Source organism: Lutra lutra, chromosome 1 (assembly GCF_902655055.1).
Source record: "Lutra lutra chromosome 1, mLutLut1.2, whole genome shotgun sequence".
NCBI classification, from domain to species: Eukaryota; Metazoa; Chordata; class Mammalia; order Carnivora; family Mustelidae; genus Lutra; species Lutra lutra.
Genome location: NC_062278.1, coordinates 193,391,374 through 193,412,802, shown reverse-complemented (window position 1 = coordinate 193,412,802; position 21,429 = coordinate 193,391,374). Strand labels below are relative to the sequence as shown.

General features: G+C 41.6%; 1 protein-coding gene across 5 annotated transcripts in view; it reads left to right on the top strand.

Moving 5' to 3' along the window:
- Nucleotides 1-21,429, top strand: part of PTPRG (protein tyrosine phosphatase receptor type G) — a 707,992-nt gene that overhangs the window by 495,376 nt on the left and 191,187 nt on the right. The window lies entirely within an intron of this gene.

Here is a 21,429-nt window from a genome sequence, read left to right as displayed (position 1 = left end):
AGTCACTTCTCTGAAGAGACTCCCTTTCTTTCCCTCCCAGAAATCCCCATGGTAACAAAAGTTTTCACTGAGACCATTTCCAAGCTAGTACCTTTATGAACTTCCATACTTTCTTTCTCTTTTTTATTCTGGTCATAGTGAGTTTTTCTTCTGGCTCGTATGTTGGTTCTATAGCTAGTAGCCAAACATTGTATCCTTCCATTGGATAATACTGTCCAGGCTTTTTATTAATTCACATCAAATTGAAATAGTGTCAACCATCAAGTGTCTTGAAACAGTAACTGAGAGGAGACCTGGTGCTTTTTTGGGCAGAAAGTAACCTGAGCAGTAGGTATGTGACTTTTCTTTCAGTCTTAAAATTTGCCTGAAGTCTACATACCAGTGTTTCTTTCACCAGTGAGTCGTTGTTGGACAATGATATCTTTCTGACAACTCAAAGGAATATTTAAGACATCAGAACCTTTCCCACCATGGGTCTTTAACCTCTGCCTTTTGGGGCAAGCTTCTTTGTCTTTGAGATGGACCCATTCTTGTTTGGGGTATGTTAATTTCACCTCTCTTTTTAGCATATGACATATGATAGACAATTCTATCCAGTGCTCTCACTACCTTTTAACTACATTTCCCCCTTTACTTTCATGGATAAAGGTTCAAATGGAAGATTATTTATGGAAAACTGAAAAACCCAATATTCTACCTAAACCTCAGAAACAGTAAGAGTGGTGGTTATTAGGATTGGTTATGGCACTGTTTTTCAAACTGTGGGTTCTGACCTACTAGTGGGCCATGAAATAATTTTAGTAAATCCTGCCAGTACTTTTACAATAATGATGGAGCAGAAAAAATAATCAGAAAATACCAGAGTGTATTACTCATAGTAAAGGGTAAATTTTTTTTGTTTGTTTGTTTTTGGTAGGACCTTTTTTTAGTTGCTTTTATATAGAGAGGCATAGTGGGTGTATAACTTGGTCATGTTACAAAACATATTTCTTACCATGGCTCATGGTCTGATATTTTGTAAGTTCTCTGTTTTTGTATTTGGTTGATCTCCCCATTGTTCTTCCACACATCTCTTTTCCCTGATTACTTTCATAAATCAGTTAAGCATAATGTTTTAAAAACTCATTCACTAGCATCAAAACTATGTGCTTTTGAGTCCCGTCTCTACTTAATAGCTGCATAATGGTGATGGAGTTATTTAAACTTTCCAGCCTCAGTATTCTTACCTGTGAAATGGGGATAGCAGCTTCTGTCTACACCATTAAGATTGTAAGTAGTCATTAAATGAAGCCCCTAACATGGGTTCTGGCACATAGTAGACATTTTTAATGCCAAATAAAGTCTGTATCCATATCCATGCAATTCTTTTTCTATGGGATGGAGGCCTATAGTATATGTGTCTTCTTTGCATGAATAGAAGGCTGTTTTGGGCACTGCCCTGTGGGCAGGTTCCTTGGGTTCTATCTATACCCCTTCTGCATCTAAACCATGATCAGTTTGCCTTATGCAATACTGAGGTCACTTGAGCCATTCTTGAACCGTACCTACTTCCGTGGTTAATCTCTTGTTTTCTGTGATTGTCCTCTTGGACAATATATTTTCTTGTAGCGATACCTCTACTATAGCTACACCATCAAACCCTCTCCTCCTCCTATCCTGCCCACGCATGCCCAGCCCAACCAGGTCCTACTGTATAGGTCACCTTTCTTATAGGAAAACAAAGTTTAAAAATGTTTCTGTGAGTCCTGGAAGAACCAGTTCATAATATGTGCTATGCAGAAGGTTTCTGTGCTTTCCAGCTCTATAAACTGTTGTGAAATGTAAGACCAGTTAGGCAGGTAAAGCCCATTGGTGTATAAACCAGCAGAACACCTCAGTGTGAAAGGCAGGTTTTAAATTTTTAAAGTATTTCTAGGGCATGATGACTAGTTCACATGCAAATATATATTTTATCTGATAAATCCTTCTAAAAATTTTGGGTTGCTGCCCTGTGTACATAGCACAGAAGGTAGATAACATAAAATAGAACAGAATTTTTTTTTAGATGCCAACAGTGTTGAGCAGCTTCTTTTGTTTCCCTCATAAGTCCACATATGCATTTATACATCTTTGTTTAAGCAATGGAGAGGAAGATAGTGTTGCTGTTACTTTAAGTCTAATAACATTCAATACTTCGAGATCTTTGTGGTTTGCTCTAAGATTGTTAAATTTCTTCCCCCAAGTAATCAGATAAATCTTCATATATATTTTCAAATTCAAACCTGATATCTTGCATTTTGGTATTGAGGAGGTATTTATCATCTACTCAGCACTGATTCAGTGCCAGGGAAGGCAGTAGTTGCTACATTAAGTAAAATAAATGCAAGCAGCTCCTGCCCACTAGGACCTCACTGTCAGGGTCGCATGTGATAATGGCTAGTGAGAGGTGAGTGGAGAAAGCCTTACATTTGTAAAGAGGCTGTGTGCTAACTTGGTGCTTATAAACCCACATATTAATTATCCAGAGTGACGTGATGTGAATGACAGGTGCATGTCTAGGCGAGGCTGAGTTCCATGTAGATGTTGTTGTCCTGATGTTAACTTACTCTGTACCCTAGAATGATGTTCTTATACCTTCAAATTTTCAGTATCTTTGTTTCTCTTTTCTTCCTCATTATATGCCCATTGTTTTGCATGATTTCAGCTCTCCCGCTGCCTTTGCTGTGATTGGATATTATAAAGTTCTTAATGTTTCCAAAGCACTGAAACAAGCCCAGGCCTGGTGTGCACATGGTTGACCAATGAACTGTATGTTGGCCTCGCCTAGAACCACTGCAGGTGGTTCTCTTGTAGCTCACAGGCATGCTTGTTGAACCTACATAGCATTTACTGTTCTCTTCTTCAGTTGAAGGTAGAAGATATTACATAAAACGTCCTGATGATGTAGCAGTGATCGAGATGCGAGTAGGGGCTGTCTGTGACTGCAGAGGGAGCCTACATTCCCATCGCAGCACTATCTTCATGCCTTCATGTCAACATGATCTAAGATCATGACCCCCAACCTGAGCACCAGTAATTTAAATGGTGACTGATTTTTTTTTTTTTTTTTTTTTTTTTAAAGAGAACAAAAGAGAAAAAACAAGTTGCGGGGGGATGGTGAGGGAGAGACAGGGGCTGAGCGAGGGAATAGCAATAGGGGTAGAGAGAGAACCCTAAGCAGGCTCCACACCCATCATGGAGCTGATGCAAGGCTTGAGCTCATGAGCCTGAGATCATAACCTGAGCTGAAATTAAAAGAGTAGGACGCTTAACCGACCAAGCCACCCAGGCGTCCCTGACATCTTTGGATTGCAGAGTTGAAAGTCATTCTCAATGCTGAAAGATAAGCATCTTTCACGTAAGCCAGGTCTCCCCCAAGTGCTTCATAGGAGCACCATTGTAGGAAGGAGGGACCACTTCCATGTAGGGAGGATAATGAATCACAGCAACCACATATGCTCGTGCACATTTGAGGCCACACAGTTCTAGAAGGTTCGCTCACTTCATAGGCGCTGGTGAGTAATGTGTCTAGAGGAAAGAACACCTTTATTCTAATTCACACACATCTTTGGATCAGGAACCCTCTAGAAGATCTAAGGGAATGGTAAGGGGGGGGAGGTTGATTTTAAAGGGTTTTTAAAACAAATAATTACAATAAGAATGGGCAAAGGCTGGAGATCTCTTTTAAACCACTAAAGAGAATAATAAGTGCTGTGTAGCTAATTTATAGAAGTACAGAAATTAAAATTATTGTCTTCTGTTGTTAAAGTAGAATCTCTACTCTTTTTTGCTGTTAGCCTGATTTGAATTCCTGTAAAAATATAAAATACCAAATGCCATTAAAATACTCTTGAAAAATATTCTGTTATTCTGATAACACTCTACCTAGCTTGTCTGTTTAAAGAAAGAAATATGAAAAACTTAACTTTGACAGGACAGCTGAAATGACAGGCGAATGATTAGGTAATTTGTGGAAGGATGCTTTGCTTTGAAAACAACACACAAAAGGATTTGATTGGCTCTGGCTTAAGTTTATGACTAGAAAATACCAGGTTCTTAGAACAACCTTACCTTAGGTAGCCTGGATGTTTTTAGACCAAGAAGTCTTCCATCATCTCCATCTGAATTGTTTTTTTTTCTCCCACTGTTTCTTCACTGTTCCTTCCTTGTTGAACACTTCCCTCCATTTTCCATCAGAATCCACACGGCTTCAATCCGTGCAGACATCTTACTGGCTTTCCATCTGGTGCTCCTACAAAGTTGGTATCCCCAAGCTTTTTGCAGTTGTGATCACTATGGGTTTATGGGTTTGATGATTGTGTTTTTTTCAAGAAGCACATGATTATTGTTGAATTTATCATTTGAGGGGGGCATCTCCTTTGTTTTACTACCTAGTGGTAATTGTTGGAATGCCTAAATTTTTATTTATATTTCCTGATTCCCTTGGGCTATGGAATTATAAATGCATGATTTTTTTTTTAAAGCAGCTACAATTAGAAACTTTTCTCATGTGCTGTTCTCACCAGCCTCCTTGGTAGACCTTTCTGGGTAGAGTCTCTTAAGAATCTTAGCATCAGATGCAAAGATATAAAATTTTTATTATGTCTGCGTCCAGTAGCCCAGTCAATGGCGTCTGTCTTGTACATTGAAGAAATAAATTGGTTCCTGATTTATTTATAGATTGTCTTAAAGTATTTCTTTTTGACAACTGATCTTCAATGAAGTTTCTTCATTTAATGTTTCAGTTTCATTCCTCCTGGCAACGTTGAGCCCCCTTGTTCCAGTTTTTTTGTTTTGTTTTTGTTTTTGTTTTTCCTATTCCTGTTTAAATTTCTGCCCAGAATATGACCGTGGTCGCTTGGTTTTCCTCTAACGCCTCTGGTTCAGTGGTTGCCCCCCTTTTCATTTCTGCCCTCCCTTTAGAGTCTAAAGCAAACTTCAAAACTCAAATGTTTCACAAGTTGCTAACCCATTCTTTATATCATGTCAGTGGTACAGACTGCTTAATTATTTTTCTCCATCTGGAGAGGCTTAGTAATTAAATGAAATGGCAGTACCTGGGATTATTTATAGACCTTGAGAAGGCAGGAGGAGTTCTTGATGACTCATCTATCTAGGGCTGGCAAGGAAGGCTTTTTCTCCACTTCCCTGCATTTCGCCTCCCCCCCCCCCCCCCCCCCCCCCCCGCTTCCCCACGCAGGTAGATGGGATTCGTCCTTCCTTTAACCCGCTGTTCTCTGAGCATTCCATTGTGCATTAAAGCTGTTACTTGGGGCGCCTGGGTGGCTCAGTGGGTTAAGCCGCTGCCTTCAGCTCAGGTCATGATCTCAGGGTCCTAGGATCGAGTCCCGCATCGGGCTCTCTGCTCAGCAGGGAGCCTGCTTCTCTCTCTCTCTCTCTTTCTCTCTCTCTGCCTGCCTCTCTGTCTACTTGTGATCTCTCTGTCAAATAAACAAATAAAATCTTTAAAAAAAAAAAAAGCTGTTACTTTACTTGCTTGCTTCTGCCTTTGTACTGTGAGATCATTGAGGACTGGGAGTCTTCACTTACTCATCAGTGCATCTCTTGCAAGTGACTAACACTGTGGCTTGGTTGTGCCATTATTTAACTGAATTCAGGGGAGACAGACTTAGGCTCTGTCGTCTTGAATGGAGAGGAGCAACCTGATAGCCCGTCAGCTGGGGAGTATCAGGTGTTCTTCTTGGTGGTCTTCTTGGAGTGTGATCTAGTAGATACTTTGGCCCCAGGAGGTAAGGGACCTGAGACTAAAACAACAGAAACTCTTTGAGGCTGAGGTCCATGTCTTGTTCCTCTTCTGTTTGTACCCCACCGCCCACCTTTCCCTCGCCCTCCTATCAGTGCCTTGACCTCAGTTTCTATTCAGGAAATAGATATTGAGTAGGGCTAAGTTATCAGAAACCTCTCAGGGTCCTCCCATAGCATGAATCATCTGTGTTGTGAAGAGTATGTCTAGTAGTTGTGTAAGCTTCACCTAAAAGGGACTGTGGTCATACAGAAGTTTAAGACCATCTCTTGATATGGTCAAGGACATGAACGTGAAGGCTATGAGTCTCCTGATTCACTGAGGATGGTAACCGTCTGACAATGGTAGTGGGACTCCATTGGGTCTGACATGCCAACAAAGAAATGTTTCTCCATTTCTGCCTGTGGTTGTGAAAAGGCAACAGGGCTTTACAAGTCTTAAAGTAGGCCTCAAAGGAGTGTTTCAGTGCCAAGAATAAGAGGATATATCTGTATCAGAGAATGTTTTTTATTAAGTTTCTTACTAGAGCACCTGGGTGGCTCAGTCAGTTGAGCGTCCTACTGGATCATGATCTCAGGGTTGTGAGTTTGAGCCCCGTGTCGGACTCATGTTCCACATGGAGTCTGATTGAGATTCTCTCTCTCCCTCTGCCTCTCCCCCTGCAGGGCGTGGGCGCTCACTCTCTATCTCTCTCTTTTTTTCTCAAATAAATAAGTAAATCTTTTAAAACATAATAAAAAATAAAGTCTCTTACCAGAATGCTTTTATCTCAGTAGATGGTGGATGGAGAGGCTTTTGTGGATTATTTTTCTGTATTTTTTTTTTTCTGGCTTGCCTCTGGTTGCTTCTTGTTTGTATCCTTCTGGGGTCTCTTTGTGATAGTTGATGGGTTAGTTTCTGTGTGTTTGAGGGCGCCTCTGTGTAGGTCTCCTTGCTTTTCCTTGCTCTTGCTATTCTTTACATGTTTGTGTTTTTCTTCCTCTGACCCCCTTTTTCTCCTTCAGATTCTCTAACTGAACAAAATGTAGTATTTTCTCATTTATTCATGCACTCATTTGCTAACTCATTTGTTCATTCTGCAATATTTATTAAGCACCTTCTCTGTGCCTTTCTCTATGAAAATTGTCAGTGTATCCTCAGAATACTAGCCTGCCTGCAAAGTAATGGGGAACTGGAGTTTTTGAAAAGAGTTGGCCTCTAAATCCTTTCTTCAATGGTAGCATCATTTTATTACTGGAATAAGAAAGGAGGATCAAGAAAGGGAGATGAAATATCAAGGAAAAAATACAATTATATCTCATGTACATTTTCAAAATGGTAAATTTTCATTCTAAAGTATGAAGTTCCTATTTGTGAATTTCTTTTTTTTAACCATTCCCTAGGAATCTTTTCCTTTTTTAAATGAAGAATACATTTGCTATCAGTGCTGTGGTTAGTTCTAATTTTTTTTTTAACTTTTGACCATTCCTGTTGCGGATGTGAAACAAGGGCCCCTACCACATAGAAAAAAAAGGAAAGGAAGGAAGGAAGGAAGGAAGGAAGAAAGGAGAAGAAAGAGAGGGGGGGAAGGAAAGAACTAATAGAGAAAAGGAATTACTAACTATACCTATCTACCAACACCCACCCCAAAAACCAGTAACTGTTCTTCAGTGGGAGAACTTGTGAGTTTGAGTCAGTGAGTGATGGTGAGTTGTAAAACTTCCTTCTGAGACTGCTTTTCAGGATATTTGCCGTACACTGATAGGATTCTTAATTTATTCCTTGCCGGTTGCTGCTGTTTGAATATCATCCTTCTCACATTTTCCACATCCTTCGTTTTATCCAGTTATAAGTTCACTTCTTAAACTACATTACCTAGAAGTGTAATTTCAGAATGTTTGGGGTTGATTAGCAAGACTTTTTTTTTATACACACACACAAAATTAAAATACATATGTTCCAATTAAACTATTTTAACAGCTAATTGATTTCATGGGACTTACCATTAAGTGAAGGCTGGAGTCATTTTTAATGTTCAAATGCAATTTTGGAGTAGATTTGTGGATGTACAACATTGAATTTATAGCCTATCAGGTGTTTTCAGTACATCTCTTGTCTGCAAATGGCCTGTAATTCAGATTTCCTCTTAACAGACATTACGGAGGACAATTTAATAATTGGCAAAGCATCACATAATTAAGAGACTTTGAAAAAGACCGTGTGAAAATCTTCCTTAATTAAATCATTGCACTTCAAGGATGGTTACCAAGTACTTTGCCTCTGTATCTCAATAAGTGAAAATAGTTTAGAATCTGTCATTTAGTTTAGAATTTAGTTCTTTGGGCCATTTGTTCTAATAGAAGTCGTAGAATCTGATTGTCATAGTCTCAGAAAAAATGCAAGGAACTCCATGGTGACCCACCAAACAGGACAATTCAGAGACCTAGCTCTGAGGGGTTAAGAGGTTGACCATCATCCCCTAGCTCTTTGGCATCTACAAGACAAGGGAAGCCTAGTTTCCTGACTCCTGATCCAGTTCTCATTTTCCCTAGCCTTATTCTTCTTGGAGTGTGATCTAGTAGTTGATTTGGTGGACTACACTTTTGGGAGAACAGTTAAAGCACTTTGCATCCCAGGTAGAGAATCTAGTGGTAGTTCTTTTTCTTCCTCCTCCCCTCCCCTACACCTAGTTGAATCTGGTACTTGGGTGGCTCATTCAGTTAAGTGCTGGACTCTTGGTTTTGGCTCAAGTCATGATCTCAGGGCCGTAAAATTGAGCCTATATCAGGCTCTGCACTCAGCAAGAAGTCTGCTTTACATTTTCTCTCTCTCTGTCTCCCTGCCCTTCCCCCTGCTTCCTGCATACCTCCACCCTCTCTCTAAACCTTTAAAATAAATAAATAGGGGCGCCTGGGTGGCTCAGTGGGTTAAGCCGCTGCCTTCGGCTCAGGTCATGATCTCAGGGTCCTGGGATCGAGTCCCGCATCGGGTTCTCTGCTCGGCAGAGATCCTGCTTCCCTCTCTCTCTCTCTGCCTGCCTCTCCATCTACTTGTAATCTCTCTCTGTCAAATAAATAAATAAAATAAAATAAAAATAAATAAAATAAATAAATAGAATACAAATACTGCTAATAAAAGTTAGTATCTACTATGGATTTAATTCATGGAAAATGCTAATAAAATAAAATGACTATATTCAATATTCTCTTATTTAACCTTTACTGGGACCCCTCAAGGAATTATTACGCTCTTTTTACAGTTGCAGAAGCTTGAGGCATGGAGCTTCTTTTCAATGTCAATTTTGCAAGCCTACACAGGCCAATAGATGTTAAATCCAGTATTTCAATAGCAACAGTTCATCTCCACAGTCTATGCTCTTAGTGGAATACCGAATCAGAGGAGTTACTATTCTGTTTGAAAGGGTAGAGAAAAAGTAGATATCATTGGTTCTGATAATTATCACGTGGATAGGAGTTCTTCAGGGCCTGTGTTAATTTTGCTGGTACCTGAAGAGCTATTATCTTGTGACTTAAAACTGTGTTCTTATCCTTTCTGTGCAGAATGAAAACCTTTGATTCTCTTCTAAATTCTCTTAAACTCTGTGCCTGTAATTATTTTATACATTTGATCACAGCCTTTTTTGTTGTTGTTGTTTTTGCTTCCTCTTCTTTATAAAAGGTATAAAGAGTATGAATGGTGTGGTTAGATTAAGAATAGTGTGAGTGGATGGGGTAAAGATTTAAACAGTCACTTATTAACTTTTTTAATGACAGTGGTTCTTATAGAGGAGGAGGGAGAGGACAGGAGATTTTGCCTTGTGGCTATGCCTGGAGACACTTGATTGTCCTATTGGGGTGTCACTGCTACTGGCATGTGATGGATAAAGATAAGAAACACTTACCCAATGTCCCACAATACACAGGACAGCCCCTCCCAGCAGAAAAGTATCTGGCCCAAAATGTCAGTGTTGAGATTGAGAAATCCTGCTTCATGGTCCTCAAGTAAGTATTTGAGGACACGTGAAGTGTTGATTTCAGTGGTTGGGGGAGCTGTTTGCATTATTCTGCTCATTGATGGCTGTAGGAGTAACTAAAAATTTCGGGCCTGAGAAGTCCCCAGTCCCTGGCCAAACAAGGTATAATCACCAGGGATTTAAAGACAAGGTATGAAGATTTGCATGCCAAAATATTTAAATTGGCCCTGTTTTACATCAGCCCACATATTCCAGGCTCACCTATAACCCCTTTAAATTAAGGAGCCCCCATGGGTATTTATTTCCAGATACTACAGTGGTTTGTGAAAGGAGCACCAATTTGATAAAACATTCCTTCAGACACAGAAAAGTAAACAAAGGTAAGAGCATGTGCAAATGCCTTTGAACTTGAAATCAGCGGGAACTGGTTTGAAAACCTCAAAGATCTGTGGAACTCCCTTGTGGAGGTTATAGGAGGATCGGTCTCTGCAAATCATAGCACTACCCTGGTCCCATGGCTTCACAGAAGTAATTTCCCAGGGCAGGATTCTAAAACTATTAATGCTGGTTTTATTTTAGAGGTTTGTTATTGTCTCTGAAAATCTTGTTACTCTCTGTGCATCTAGGCATTGTCCCAGAGGAATGATGAACTGTCTTTAACTGTATGAGTCCTGAGGCTACTCACCCGCAGTGCTATAACACAGGCTTGCCTCTACGAGAAGCAGCTTACGAATTCTTTTGTATTGAGGGGCTACATGGGAACAGTTTGTTTTCTCTGTCTGTAGCATCTTGATATATATGGTATGTCTGTACCCATCTGAAGCCCAGAGCCTATTTCTGGAGGGTGCCTCTGACACATACTTTCAAAGCACATGTACCATTTCCGTGGTGTTTCAAGACAGACCGGTTTGCATAGATCTTTCCTATTTAGTGGAAATCCATTCAATCATTTTTACAGGATGTGATAACAAACCAGTAGGAAACTGAGTTTCATCTTTTGGTGTGAGACTGTGTATGATTTGCCAGTAGCCCTCTTTCCTCTGTACCTTGATCTTGGCAAGACTGTTTGGCCAACTGTGGTATTTTTCAGAAATGCAACTCCTTAGGTTTGTGAGGGATTAGGAGACAGAGACAATGGGGAGAACTTCCAAAACAGAAATATTTTATCCTTCCTGCCTTTTACTTGCAACAAGTAAATGTCCAACTGGGATTGAGTAAAAGCCACAGTAGTGGGCGCTTACCTCATTTCTTGGTCAAGACTGCCAATGTGTCTTTCGAGAAAATTATTCGTATTTGATCCTCCTCCTGTTTGGGGCTTTCTTTGTGAGATCTGGGAGACCTACTTGTATCTTGACTTCGTCTAGATATATCTGTACAATAGATTCTGTTTTTCTTAGCCTTTTGTATTTTCTGGATATGTATGAAATTACATGATTTTGATATGCATGCAAATTCCTAGGTAACTGTATATAAAATAATATGATAGCACTAATTAATTTAGAGATTGCTTACCTGGAATTTGGGTTTTCCAAGGTTGAAGTAAGCCAAGACTGATGCTGACGAAAGTGTTAATTAAGCACATCAGCCCTATAGACAACATCGAATGAGAAGAATTGCTTAATCTGTGTATATCAATTGAGTATTATCAATCAATTTTTTGTAGTATTCATCTGATATCAGTCCTTCAGTTCTAATAGACAACTTTTATATATCATTTATTATAAATGGGTTTGGTGAGGAGTATTCTTAAAAATCACACTACCAGAAATTAGTTTGCATCACATGAGATAAAATTATATACTCTGAATACCCAGTTCTTACTCTTTGATAATTCAGTTCTTAGAACTTCTAGATTCTATTACTAAGGTCTTACTCGACTTTCTGCAGTGTTTTCCCTAGTATTTTGGCATTCTTGAGCACCATTCTAATGAGGTTTCAGTGAATTATTTCTATTTTTAGTCACTCTCCAAAGGTGGCTGCCAGGCACTGGTTCTTTTTTTTTTTTTTTTTTTTAAAAAAAAAACAACCAATTATAGGGTTTAGTGCCAGATGTCTCAGAAATGGAAGCAGCTAACTAACACAAAGCCAATTCCTAAACCTTTCAGGAAAGGAAATGAATATTTAGGGCCACATCTGAACTTGGTAGGCTGACTAGCCCTCCCCTTTTTTTAATGGCAAGCAGCCGAAAGCTTTGGTTCTTTTCTATTTTACATTGTATTGATGTCCTCATCCCACTAAAACAGTTCCGACAGGTAAAATCACAAGTCTTCTAGAAAGAGATTTCCAGTTTCTGATTCTCTTCGAATATAAACAATGATTTTTTAAAACAGGTGATAGTTATGGACTCTGGTCCTATATCAGGGCCTCTGCCAATTCTGTCAAGCATTCTACCTACATCATTCCACTCAGTTCTCCTAACAGCCCTCTGAGAAGGAGATTCCAATTCCAGAACCTTCCCCAGATGCTTCGATTCCCTTCGATGATGAAATCAGTGTCTAGGAAAACTGCTGAAGAGGGTTGGGGTTTTGGAGTGAAAAGCTTTATGCTACAATTCCGACTTGCCACTCACCGGCATGTTCCCCTGGACTATTTCTTCATTCCCTCGCTCTCTCAATTCCTTCTGTCCATCAGATGGAACTACTGATAGCCGATGGGTTCTTTGTGAACTTCAGATGAGATCCTGTATCTGAGAGCACCAGGGTGCAGAACTTTGAAGCACTCCATACCGTGTGTTAAAACAGTGACGATGATGGTGGCAATTAGTAACAACTAGAGATCAAAGGGAATAGTTTGAACCATTAGTCTTGGATGTCCCAAAGCCTGGCCCAGAACCGGTAACTTTCAAATAAGCATGTTGCTCTTGGGGCATCAGATGTGCGCCACCTGCCATCGCACTTGCGTTTTGGTGAAGGGTGCTTCAGTTCTCCCGATGGCCTTGGCTGGGAGACAGGATTCTGAATTCTCAGTGGTGGTTGTTGGTGCTGTCACTCACTAATTCAAGAGGAGGTAACCGAACTCAAATTTCCTCAAGGAGCATCGACACGTCTCTCTTACTACTTTCAAGAGGAGCTAAAGTAATTAGTTGTAATACCTTGGCTGGTGAAATAAATAGTTATTTAATTGGAGCCGCCAGTCATCCGAGAGAGAGACAAGCAACATACGACAAGGGCCTGGATGCCCGCAGATGGCAGGGAGGCCGTTTGGAAGTAAAAGAGCCTCATCGGATTTTCCACTGGCCCCCAGTGACTGCTTAATTCCTGGGAGTGAGTTTCTCTCCACTGTCAAAGTTGTAAACCAGGCAGCCTTTATGTGGCCTTATTTGTGCTGGAAATATATCCTCGTTTATGCGATCCCTTATTAGTGTCTGCTTGCTTAGAGGCACTGCCAGCAATAATGATGTGATCGTTACAGATTTTTAAATACCACGGCATGTGAATTATTGCCTATTGTGGCAATTCATTTCATTCATCCTCGCATTTGATGCGCACTGAAGATTAGGGTTGTGAGGAGGAGGTGTGTTGCTTTCTGCGTTTTAGTAAGTGTGGCCATGTCCCCCCTCATGGAAGGGGAATGAGATAATCCCGAACACATATCCTTCTTGGCTTCTTTCTTGTGGCCCTTCTCTTGCTCCGTTGTTGATTCCCTTTGCAAAGTCATGGAGTCATGACAGTGTCCTGCATACAGCAGTCAGCACAGTGTCCGGAGGACTGAAAAAAGCATCCCTGTTGTTGAGGACATTACTCCATGCTCTCTCCGCTTCAACACACACACACAGACGCACACACGTGCACACACACAGATGTACACACACACACCCGTGTGTGCACACAGACGCGTGCACATACCCAGACACCTTGAGGCTCCTTAAGACAAGGACCGCTCCTTATTTGGTGTTAATCGTCTCAGTGCTGACCGTAAAGATACTGAGTGAAAGCAAGAGACAACACTTAAGAGTCTGCTTGATAAACAAAATGGACTCTGAGGCCCGGATGCTTGATTAAATCCCAGTTCTGCCCATAAGTAACGGTAAACTTTAGTCAGAGTCATTTAGCCTTCTTGTCCCTCAGTTTTCTCATCTGGAGAATGGAGCCAATAATAAGAGACCTATCCTGGAGGGTTGTCTCGAGTACTGTAGTAGTTCACCCAGGGGGAATGACTGTGTGCCCAGTCCATAGGAGGTCCTCCATCTGTGTAAGCTTTCATGATCACTGAAGTAATAGCACGTGCTGTTGTTTATGCAGTGGTAAAAATTAGCTACCCAGCGTAATAGGAACGTAGACGGTGGAGTGGTTGGCTAGCAATGTGTAGGAGAGGCGAGGCGTGCTCCCCTGAACAGGATTTGTGACATGTTATCTATTTTTGTGGTTTTTTTTTTTTTTTTTTCCTCTCTCTCTCTTCTCCAGACTTAGTGGACTAAAAGGGTGTGGACGGTTGTCCTTCACAGTAGCTGTGCAGTGGGATCTCTGAGCAAGCGTTAAGTAACGCTGATGCTTGGGTCCCTCTTGTGGGATTTCTACATCATTGGTCTGGGAGATGGCCTGAGCATCAGTATCTGTAACAGCTTGTCATGTGATTCCAAAGTGCAGCGCAGGTTATGAGAACTACAGCCTCTCGGGGCTCTCCACCCCCCACTCCTTCCCAGCCGGCACTCTGCTTAGCAGGTGATGATTCCTTTAGGCCCTCCTTGGTGGGGGTCTCATTTTCTTGAGAGACTGCTGAGGCCCCGATGAGCCTCCCTTGCTCAGCTTCTCAGAGGAACACCAGTCCCAGGTGGAACCTGTTCTCACGTTGTCGGGAATGGTTTCAGGAAGTGCTGTCCTCTGTTGTGACCCTACCTTGGTGACCCTACCTTGTTGTGTTTATCGGAAGCCGTAACATTCTCAGAGGAGTAGAGGAGCCTGTTTATTTGTGCCTCCTCCTTCTGGGCCAGAAGAAGTGCAAGTGTAGGAGCTGTTTGGTGATGAGGCAGATTGAGCGATATGATAGGGACTAGAGCTCCCATGAGTCTTCTTCCTGCTTCTGCTCCTGGAGACGCTAAGCAGAGTAAGGCCAACCTGGGTCACATCCTGGGAACCAGAGGTGAGGACTGGGGTCTTGTCTTGGCCAGCTAGGTTTGCTTCATGCTGGACGCTAGAAACAAGGGTATCTATCCCCTCTGGCTTGGGGATCACTGGAGAAATCGGAGGACATCTCCCGGGGAAGAGAGCTGTGCTTGCTTTTCTTGGAGTGGCCCAGCTCGGGGAGGAAAGACTGCCCTTCCCTTGGGGAGGAGGTTATAGAGGGTAGGAAACTGGTAGGAAAGGAGAGAGCTGCCCCAGCACTTGTGAATCAATGCAGGTCAGTACAAATGTCCACTTCTGGTGAGCCCTGGAGGGAATGTGGGAGAGAGAAAGAGTAACATTTTTTTATGTTTCTATCTTTGTCCTCCTGTTCCTTCTGTGACAAATAATATTGAGGAGGAGAGTTTTATGTTCCTGTTGGCCAGTCTCTACCTATTACCTGCTTTGATGCCTCAAGTTTGTGCAGTAGGAACATCTGTGCCTACCTGACAAATGAGGCAACCAAGGAACAGCCATATTTGATGATTGACCCAAAGTCACAGGACTGGAAAATGGTAGAGTTTGAACTCCTGGCTTCCTTACTCTAGAGGCTCTTCCTCTCTTCTCGATCTCAATAGTGTGCTGCTTCCCACCATCCTGTAAACTCCAGAGTCCCCCTCTGCTCCCTAGGAGTGTAGACTTGGGGCAGATGCCTGGTGGCAGATGCCCAGGTTCTCAGGACCTGACCCAGTTAGGACTTTCAGGGTAAGTCTTCCTTGGGGAAACTGTATTTTTGAACCACTTCTCCTGCCAGCAGCTCTTATAAAATTTGGATGGTGCTAAGGTGCTGAGAGCTTTGTGTTTTCCACTAGCCTGCCTCCAAAGGACAGGATTTTAATTAGCTACCTATGGAACCTAGTTTCAAGCCCATCGAAATTGGATTTTTATGGTGGGAGCCATGCAGCTCCCTCGGTCCCGTTGCTTCTGTAAAAGATTTTGGATCTGGGAAGTTCCATGTTCCAGCAGCCCCAGGTAGACGTCTCAGTTCCAGAGCCAGTCCTCCCACAACCCCGTGTCCCTGGTGAGGCCATCCAGGGCCGACGTCGAGCCTCACTAACACACGGGGCCAGGAGGCAAACATCTTGGTCTCATGAGCCTGAGGAAGCTTCGGGGGATGGGGGGAGGTTCTCTGTTGGCTGATCAGCCTCTCGGCTGCTGCTGAAACTTTTTAGAAGCCCAGAAGCATCTTAGCTGTGTTCTGCCAACACCAGGTGTTTTTTGAAGTTTCTGGATCAGGATGGCTGTGACCCACTGCAGGGGAGCACTTCTGTCCAAGAGCTGACTTTGCCAGTCTGAATGAGAATCTGCCATCCGTGCCTTTATCTGCCTGCGCCCCAGCGTAATAATCTCCTCCCCTCTCACTTTATAAACGATGAAATGTGGCCGTGTGGTTCTGTCAGGCAAATGTGTAAAATCAGCCCGGATACCCAGCAAAGCACTGTATGTTCAATTACCTCCTTGTTGTAAAAGCTTCATTTAAAAATTCCTGGGCCATAAAGCAAAATGAAAGTGGTATTTACCATCACAAGTTGTGAAGCAGAGACAGTCTTGGTGTCAGAGGGGCCTCTGTTAGTCAGTGATGCTATTGGTCATTGAAATGTCAAAGCTACATCATGCTTCTTGTGGCCTTCAGTGAGCCAGAGAAGGATGTCCAAAAAGGTTTTCACGATGTGGTTTGGATCCCACCTAACTGAGGACTTGCAAGACTCTTCTGCTTACAAATGACAATAGTGGACTCTACACTATGAGTACAGCAGATCATGGACCAGTCTTCATCCTCCACGAAAGAACCCTGTTAATATCTAGGTCCTTGCAGTGTCTGTGTACAGAATTAATTGTCTCCTTTCAGTGTTCCTTCCCCCAAAGATTTCTTGCAGCCTCTCTGATAGGCACTGGGGCTACCCTGGTAAATACATAACTGTGGGGTCTTTGTCCTTGTAGAAATCATAGTCTGTTGGAGAGATAGATACTCATCATAGAAATGTGCCAGTAGATGCATAATTCATCCTGGGTTAAGTCCAGCAAAGGAAGGAGGTAGTCAGAGCTTTGAGAGCACATGATGGGGGTCAAGAAGTTTTCAACTCCGAGGGAAAAGCATGCATGTTGACTCCAGTGTGGGAGGACAGAGTGCCCGTGGACATACAGGAAGGTGCCAGGGCTGGCGCTGGACCCCACGGAGCTGTGAAGGCCATCAGCTCTGGACTTTTATCTGGGAGCCATTGAAAAACTGGCCCAGGCAAGAGGACCAACTTGCTTAGCATTTTGGAGACGATCAGTAATGCGGTGGCGAGAGCTTCAAGCTGGAGAGAAGCCTGGGAGGACACACTGTCATCCGTTTGTCATAAAGGAAAGAGATGGTGGTAGCTGGAACCTGGGGAAAAATGATCTCTTTCTATTACCAAGATTGTAGGAATTTTATGTTCTTCTGGAGGAGGAAGAAAATTAGTTTCAGGCTCTGGGAGCACGCATTTGAAGCAACTTGGTGACTAATGAAAATAACACTTCTGGGGTAAGGAAGCAGGTCAGGAGGGTTTACGAATGCTGCTCACGATCGGGTTTGTAGAAACGTCCTCATCGTTGTCTTGATACTGGCAATTTCACTGCTTTTTGCATTTGATGTTTTCTCCTGTTGTGTTTATTTCCCTCCTTGTTTTATGGGCATTGTACAAGTGTATTGAATGGGCCTTCCGTCTCCTTCGGCTTCCATGTTAACTTTGGAGAGCTGGACAGGGCTGTGATTATGATTATCAGTTCACTCATGCATTTTGCCGGGTGTTGTCATCGCAAATTCAGCCCGCTGCTTTCTGCCGTGCAAGTTAATTTTGCAGCCACGATGCAAAACCCAGAAACCCACAGACTGAACTTTTTAAAAGCAGGGGCATTCAGTCATGTGTTTTGCAAATAGTTCTTAGATATCTAACAGAAAAATTCTACTCATCATTCATAGAGCCACATTCTCTCTCCACCCTCTGTGTTTCAGGACAGATTGATGACCGGGCTGAAACCTGATTGTAATTATCACAGCACAAGGCCAAATTAGGTGGACCGTCCCTCACTGCAGGGACCTTTATGCCAATCACACCACACTCCGTTACAGTGTACAGTTTAAAAAAACCTTCCATTTAGGTTTCTTTTATGGCACAGAAGGATTTTTAAACATACACCATTTACCAGCTCGTCTTCAAAACACACAAAAAAAGCCATCCATCTGAAAAGTGAAATTATGGGGCTAAGCTGGCTTAAGATGACACCATTAGGAGCCACTGTCAGAAGCACAAAGAAGCCCCTAGCCAGTCGTTACTATTATCGTACATTTAAGCAAAGGGCAAACTCAGATTCTCTTTGTAACTGATTGCCGTGTTCCATTTAGTCCTATAAAGGAGATATTGGTTGTAAAACCTAATGATATAAAATAGACCTAGTAAAGGATGGCCTTCCCAGTTCCTTTAGATCTTGCTCGTGTAATCTTCCTGCTGCAAAGTGAGAGTATGACTCCTATTAAATGTGGTTCAGGATGTTCTGCCAAAGGCGATATTACTCCAGACCTGTGACTGTTCCAGCAAATGAAAACCTAAATAAACCCCACAACAGCACCTAGTGTTCTTTAAAGGACTCCTGGTCTGAGCAAGCGTTTCCATATAAATAAATTAACATTCCCAGAAGTGATGGTGCATTTTGGACATGCTTGTGTTACTGGTATAGGAATGTGAATTTAGGGGCACACCTCTTTTAGGGGCAAAAGAGGAGTCTCTACAGTCTTCCCCCAAATTAGAAAATCCCGTAGCATAGAAGGGATCTGTTCAGAAAACAGAGTTCTAGATGGTATCCCTTGTATGAAATAAACTTCACCCAGACCTTTGAACCCTCTGTATCCAGAATGCTCAGAAAACAGACTTTTCAAGAACCCCCCCATAGTCTAAAAGTTAAATTCACTGTTTTGTGTATTAAACAATAAGGAAAATGATACAGAATTTTGTATTTAATAAAGAATAAGTATGAACTAATATGATCAGAAAATACTTCAAAACTAGATATTTGTTTTCTCAAGGATCTCTTCCATGGAATTTTCTATCCTGCTATATATACTCTTTCTGTTTTGAAACATGGGTTAAATTAAATTATGTATTTTTAATACAGAGAAATGGTGTTGATTTTCCTCCTCAATCCTCTTCTGATTTTCTATTATTTTATAAAGAACACAAAGTATATGATTTATGTTTTTAGAAATACTGGTAAGTGGAATGACAGGCGTGGCCAAACATTATTATCTCAGAGAGCCCTCTCTGGAAGAGGAGGCATTTGGTGTTCTCAAAAGTACCTTCGGTTAAAAAAAAAAACTTTAAAGCGAAGTATAATGCTAGGAAATTAACTTTAGTCATCAAAGCAGGCAATAAATATCTCAGAGTAATAATTACCACCAGCATACTTTACCAGGTTTGAACGGTTGCTATCTTAGAGATCTACTAATCTTAATTAGACATCATATGCTTTATGGGTCCTAAACTTTTGAGAGATTATATAACTAATTAGTAAAAGAACCAGAACAAATATTTTAATGTCATTTTACCTTTCTACAGGGCTTGACAGTTCATCAGCTGCCTTTACTTACATTGTTTGATCCTAAGTCAAGTAGGCAAATAAGGCATTTTGGGTTTCATCCTACCTCCCATCCTGGCCGCCCTCCCTTCTTTTCTGGTGATTTTTCCTAACAGACTTGGAGAGAGAAAAATCAGAGGCTAAGTGACTTTCCCTAGATCACAAAGCTGGCACAAAAACTGGCACTGGCTGGCTGGCACTAGCTATTATGTTCGAATTCTTTACTTCCTTCCGGGAAAGCTGATGTATCTATAACTGTTGGCCTTCTCTAAAATTTCATGGGTGGACAGGTTCAGTGGATATTCTAAAAGGCATGCTAAGTAATTTTATATGTAGACCCAGGAAGGCAGCAAGGTCTCGTGGTTCCTAAACTTCCATTTCCTTGAACTCACCATTAGCAGGTCGTAGGACTGAATGGAATCCATGGACTGAAAAGATTTTAGCCACAGTGTGTATTCTGTGTATTCTGTAGGGAGGAAACACTGAACACACAGAATGTCTTAGAAACAAAAGTGCATATCCACTGTCACTGGAAAAATTCTGAGACGAAGATCTTGTATTCAAATTCAGAACTTAGTGTTGTTTGAGACAGGAAGTGCTTCTGACAGCCATCTGCCATTTAGTTGCGTTTTCTGAGGTACTCCTGAAATGCCCACATTTAAAAATTCTCACTGTTGGTGCTAGAGTCGGGATCCCTGTCTGGAATGTGACTATCGAAGAGGAGTTGCTTGTACTTGGGACTCGGAGCAAAGTGCTAGAATCCACAGTTGGATTCGTGTAGGGTTTTCAAAACCATCTCTGCTTTCACCACAGCTTTTGGTTGAAACCAACCATTAGTGTGGAATCTGTTTGTTTTGGGTTTTTTTGCTTTGTTTTTGTTTCTTTTTTTTTTTTATTCTTTACCTCCCATCCATACTTATTAGTCTTCCAAAATGGTATTTTAGGCCTGAAACATAATGCTGAGGAAGGCGTTCCAATGGTAGAAAAGCACTCATTACACTATCATTTATGGTAGTTAAAATTATTTATAATAGTGAGCAAGTCGATATGCCCAGTATTTCAGGAATGATGATATAAATCAGGCCCATCCTGAAGTTGGAATATTATGTAGCCATTAAAAGTTACACTTTATGGAGACTTTGAGTGACATAAGTGACAAAAGTCACATTATTAAATAATACTATTATTGATAAAATATCATTCCTGTGACTACACCAAGCAATTAAGAAGAGCAAACACACATCTGGGACATATTATGAGGAGCTCATCTAAGCACTTGACACATCACATCACACTGAGGTCAGTATCCCTGGTATTTAGGAAGGAAGAGCTGTTGGTAAGCTCATTTTTTAGATGAGGAAACTGGAGTCCAGATGTTGGGTCACAAAGCTAATAAGTGGAGGATTGGGGATTTGAACCCCTGAACTCAGCCACTCTAGTTCTTTTTCCCAATGTAATGTCACAAATGATCTCCTCCATATTGCTGCATGTGTGTATGGAAAATTTGGAAAGGCGTGCATGGTGGAAATTTGGATTGGTTACCCATGTTGTAGAGTTTTTCTTTATCTTCTAAAGAATGTGTGCTGTTTTTGTTATTAGGACATAATGCAATTTTAAATAAATGAATAAAGGGGAGCCTTCGTTACACTTTCCCGAATTTCCTGTCACTGAGTGAAAACCCAGAAAACCCACCCCTACGCTGTCATTTCTGTGCCATCCAGTTTGGTGGCCAGGCTTCCTCCACCATGATTTGGCATCACTTGAGTGGGTTTGGACACATTCCAAATTCGCCTGGACATTTTCTGCTTTCCAATCAGATGCAAAAATCCAGGAGGCACGGGAGAATATATGATCTGAGTTCTGGATCCCTCAGATCCCATCTTATAATTTTTAGTTGATTTGGCTAAATGCTTGGGCCGTAGCCATGGAACAAATACTAGTAAAGACTTTATGGAATAAATAATGGGAAGCATTTTCAAGTGGTGCACTGTTTCCCTTGA